The following is a 5567-nucleotide window of genomic DNA, read 5'->3' on the forward strand; positions in this document are numbered from 1 at the left end:
TACATACATACATACATACATACATACATACATACATACATACATACCACTTGCTCTTGCCTAGGTCGGACACTTTCCCCCTCCTCTTCCTCTCCACTTTGCTTTGCTGTTCTGCCTTGTCTGTGAAAGTGCTTCTGAGCCTCGTTCTACATATTTTCCAAACCATAATTATGGACTTGGATTTGGTCAGTTGGTCCCTCAACACAATTGATAACATTTCTTTGAAGAGAAGACAGGCTTTAGGCAAGCCAATTTGCCCTGTTGGCACACACGCAGCTGGATATCTCATCGACTTGGAAGACTTGATGATGTGTCTATTTCTGCTGCCATTTGTGGATTTTAAGGACACATTTATAATTGGATTTATGATAACTGGTTTCTGCTTTTTGAATTCGGCTGGTTCCTGGTCTATCAACAATCAAGAAAGTTGTCAGCAGCAAATGTGGACCAGATCATGCTGCTTGCCTTATGATGGCTTGGTTCGTGCCTCGAGCACCCAGAATTAAATGCTTTTGGCAGAATGGATCAGATCTTTGGGATTACTCTCAGGCACGTTCCATTGGTGTGGCCATGTAATTTGGACATTTCGGAACCGAGTGGACCAACACAGACTCAAGATAAATGTCATTAAAGTTCTGCCTGTCCCCAAAACAACTGTGTATTTATCTGAATTTGGCTCCCTTGGATGACCTTGCAGGTCACCTTATCTGAATTCACCTGGAGGACATGTAAGCTGATGCTCTGCCCCCCCCCCCCCCCATCCAACTGATCAACCTGAGGAAACCAGCTGAATAAACGTGTCATCATTTCAGGACTCTTGGATTCACATAGGTGTTGTCCTTGGCCATTCCCCTACATCCCTCAAGAATGTTTACACATCTCACCGGAGGAAACTGGTTGATTATTCTAACCTTATCAGAACTCGTACAGTGCCCTCAAAAGCGTCCATGGACATGCTCACCGCTCTTGTCGTCTCAACTCCCACCCTCCCCACAGAATGTCTATGTCACCATGTGCTTGTATGTGTGAGGTGTTTTTTCAATATTAGAGTCTTCCTTCTCAGCCAAGAAGAAAGAGTTTGATAGGATTTTTTTTTGCCTCCAATTCCTACGTGTGTCCAGTTTCACTGCTTTTTTGTCTGTCTAAGCAGATCTCACTTGTAAATAAGTCGTCAAGGCTCAATGTGATTTATCTGTCTAAATAAAGGTTGAATTGAATTGAACTTTCACAACTGCCAAGAGACTTGTTGAAGAGATGTTCACCTGCTTTGGGGTCCCAAACCAGCTTCACAGCGACCAGGGACACAACTTCCAGTCTCAAGTCTTTGGTGAGGTTTTCTGGCTGCTGGGAGTGAAGACGACGAGGACAACCCCTCTCCACCCACAGAGTGATGGGTTGGTGGAGAGGTTCAACCGCACCTTGGCCACACAACTGGCAATCCTTGTGGACCAGCACCAGCAGGACTGGGATCGGCACCTCCCACTGGTCTCGTGGGCCTACCGAACTACTGTACAGGAGTCTAGTCAGTGTACACCAGCTGCCTTGATGTTCGGGCGAGAGTTGCACACTCCACTGTACTTGGTGTTTGGGGCCCCACCAGAGCCTGAGATTACTGGTAGAATGGAAGCTGGCTACTTTCAGAGACTCAGGGAGCAATTTCGGAAGGTACATGACTACACCCATGAAGTTCAGGCTGATGCAAGGATAAGGCAAAAAAGAGCCTACGTTGTCCACTGTCGTGGACGGGCTTTTGAACCAGGGGACAAGGTGTGGGTGTACTGCCCAGAGTGTAAGAAGGGGATCTCTCCGAAGCTTCGCAGTCAGTGACGGGGGCCAGCTGAAATTGTGACTCATCTATCTGAGGTGGTTTACCGGGTGAAGCTTCTTAACCGGGGTCACCTAGTTGTGCTACATCAGAACATGCTTGCTCCGTACCGCCCCCATACTCCAGTGATTACTGGCACGGGAAATGACACCTCTCTTACAGACTCACCTGCTGACTCACTGCCAACTCACCTGTCACAGCTCAGTGTACCCAACATCCTATGCCCCAACATCCTGTGCCCCAACATCCTGCACACCAATGTTCTGTGCACCAGCATCGCTGGCCAGAACGCATGTAGGACTATGTTTTGAGTGAATGGGATGTCGGGGATGACTAGCCCTTCAGTGGGGGCTATGTAGCATTCTGTTGTGGTTGACTGTTGGTCACATTACATCAGTGAGGGATTATGGGTAGAATTTATGTTCATTGTTTTTCATTTTGGTTAGCTGTTTAGCATGTTCTTTTAGTGACTAGTCTGTTCTTATTGGCTTAATTTATGTGTTCATTAAGTGTTAGTTGTGTTAGGCTTGTTAGTGGGAGAGTAACCATGAGTGAGAGAGGTAGCTCTCACAAAGACCTGTGGGGTTCACTCTGTCTGTGAATGTTGAAAATAAAGATTATAAAACATCACCTGGTGAATGATTCTTGCAACAAGAGCCACACATCATCTTTAGTGGTTGAGTGCTGACACGCTACTATATATATATATATATAGACAAACCAGTGTGGAGCATACAGTATCAAAACACAGATAATCTGGTGTTGAAAGCTACTGAATAGTAGTGAGTTTTTAAACGGGACTTGAAAACCGAGAGGGAGGGGGCCTGTCTGACAAGCAGAGGTAACTCATTTCAGAGTCTTGGTCCTGCTACAGAGAAGGCCCTGTCACCTCTGTGCTTAAAACGAGATCCTGGAACTGTGAGGAGCAACTGGTCCGCTGACCTCAGGGAACACGGTGGGACATACGGTTGTAACAGATCAGAGAGATGGGGGTGGGGGGGCGACACTGTTCAGTGATTTGTAGACATACATGAGTATTTTGAACTGGATTCGAAAGTGAACCGGTAACCAGTGCAGTGAGGCCAAAACTGGTGTAATGTGCTCTCTTTTGCCTGTACTGGTTAAAAATCGGGCTGCTGCATTCTGGACCAGTTGTAGTCGTGCTATGGAGGTCTGACTGATACCAAACAGGAGTGAATTGCAGTAATCAAGCCTAGATGTAATGAATGCATGTATTACTGTCTCCAGGTTATTTTTGGACAATATGGGCTTCAGTTTAGACAGCCGCCTCAGTTGGAAGAAGCAGGATTTAACAATCATGTTTACATGGTTGTTAAGCTTCAGGGAAGGGTCCATTATCACGCCCAGATTAGTGACTCTTTGTTTTTCTGATAGGGTTAGAGCGGAGAGGTCGATACAGTGGTTTGTGATCGTGTCGTTGGGAGGGAACAACATGACTTCAGACTTCTTTTCATTGAAACTCAAGAAATTTAAAGCCATCCAGTCCCTGATGTCAGCCAGGCAGTTGAGCAGCGGTTGAATAGAGCATGTACCATTGTGTCTTAGGGGGAAGTAAATTTGACAGTCATCGGCATAGAAGTGGAAGTATGTTGTGTTTCTGGAAAATAGTACCAAGCGGCAGCAGGTATAAAGAGAATAGGAGGGGACCCAGGATGGACCCCTGCGGAACCCCCCATTTAAGCTCTGCCTTTGCGGAACTAAAATCCTTGATGGAGACACAAAAGGATCTGTCAGCGAGGTAAGATCTGAACCAATTGAGGGCTGATCCTGTGACGCCCACCCACTGCTCTAACCTAGCAAAGAGGATCTCATGGTCGATGGTGTCAAAGGCGGCTATGAGGTCCAACAGGACAAGCAGCACAAAATCACCGGTATCTGTGGATCTGAAGATGTTGTTAAAGACCTTCAGCAGGGCAGTTTCAGTGCTGTGGAGAGGTTTAAAGCCAGATTGGAAAAGCTCTAAGATGGCTTGATCCTCCAGGAAGCACTTCAACTGGGACTCAACTATTTTCTCCAGTACTTTAGAAACAAATGGGAGTGGAGAGAGGCCGGAAGTTGGACACGACTGAGGGGTCAAGGTTTGTTTTTTTTCAGGAGAGGCTGGACGGCATCATGTTTAAAGGATTTTGGCACCACGCCAGTGGATAAACTACTGTTTACTATGGCAAGAATGGATGGACCTAGAGTTGGAAAAACCTCCTTTAGTAGTCGAGGGGGGACCACATCAAAGGGGGAGCCAGAAGGTTTCAAGCTGCACATGACCTGCTCTAGAGAAGATAGAGTGATGGGTTCAAAATGGTCAAAAGGAGCTACAGATTGAGGTGGGATGGATGGGTCATGAGTTGGAGGGGAAATGAGAGCCTGGGTGGTCACAATTTTTTCCAAAAAGAAATGTAAGAAGTTGTCGCACAGCTCAGTCGAGGCTTCCAGAGGTGATGGTTCAGTGAGGTGGAGAACAGAGTTTAAGGGTGGAGAAGAGGACACGTGGGTTGTGAGAGTTTGAGGTAATTATATCAGAGAAGTATTTGGATTTAGCAGCTTTCACTGCTTTCTGATAACGGCGCCAACTCTCTTTAAATATTTGAAAAGAGACCTGCAGCCTGTCTTTCCTCCACTTTCGCTCTGCCCTCCTACATTGCTGCCTAAAGGCCTTGGTGACGTCAATCCGCCAAGGTTCTGCTCTCAGTTTTGATTTTCTAGTTTTAACAGGCGCAACATGATCCAGAGTCTTTAAGCAGACAGAGTTGAACTGGGATGTCAGTTCCTCAGTGGTGATGAGAAACACTGGGGCCTGAATTATCATTTCAGAGTTATAAACATCTGTGAAACATGCAGCAGTGAAGTGGTTAATTGCCCGGGTGCTACGTGCAGGAGTGCATGACTTAGGAGTTAGATGTGGGAGGGTGAACTCAAACCGGACTGGCATGTGGTCTGAAAAAACATTATCACCAATAACAAGATTATTAACAGTCACATCATGAGTTAAAACAAGGTCCAGTGTATGTCCGCGCTCTTGGGTGGAACCGTTTACATGCTGAGTTAAATTAAATGAGTCCAATAAATCTAAAAAGTCCTTAACCAAGGGCTTCTCAGGACAGCACACGTGCAAATTAAATTCTCCAATAATGAAAACATGATTATATTTTGGTGTGATTTCAGCCAAGAAGTCAGAAAACTCATTTATGAAATCCTTAGAGCAAGGTGGGCGGTAGACGAGTGCAAATAAAGTCTGAGGTGAATGTCCGAGTTCAAAGATGCTCAGCTCAAAGCTGGCGTGGGAAACTGGGATGGGCAGTTGTTTACAGTCAAAAGTTGATTTGAATATTGTTAATAATCCACCACCGCGCCGGCCTGATGGCCGCGGTGCGTTAAAACACAGACAGTTCGGTGGCAGTAATTCCGTCAAGGCGCTGGACTCACCCGGAGACATCCAAGTCTCTGTGATACACAGAAAGTCCAAATCATGTTCTTGAAAGTAATCCCTGAGGATAAAAGTTTTGTTGGTAACAGATCTTGCGTTGACCAAACACATCCGGATACTGTCCGAAGTGGAGCCAGCAGCGGTGGAGTTAGCGCGCGCTAATGGCCGCAGGTTTTCAATAACAGCCCCTCCAAGTCGGTCCGAGCTGCGCACCAGCTGACAACTCCCTTTGTTTACCTGGTCCGGGCACACGGGAAGCTGGCGATGGAGACCATGACCGCCAGCTGGAGAGGAAGATGC

Source organism: Nematolebias whitei, chromosome 16, assembly GCF_014905685.2.
Source record: "Nematolebias whitei isolate Nwh7 chromosome 16, NemWhi1, whole genome shotgun sequence".
NCBI classification, from domain to species: domain Eukaryota; kingdom Metazoa; phylum Chordata; class Actinopteri; order Cyprinodontiformes; family Rivulidae; genus Nematolebias; species Nematolebias whitei.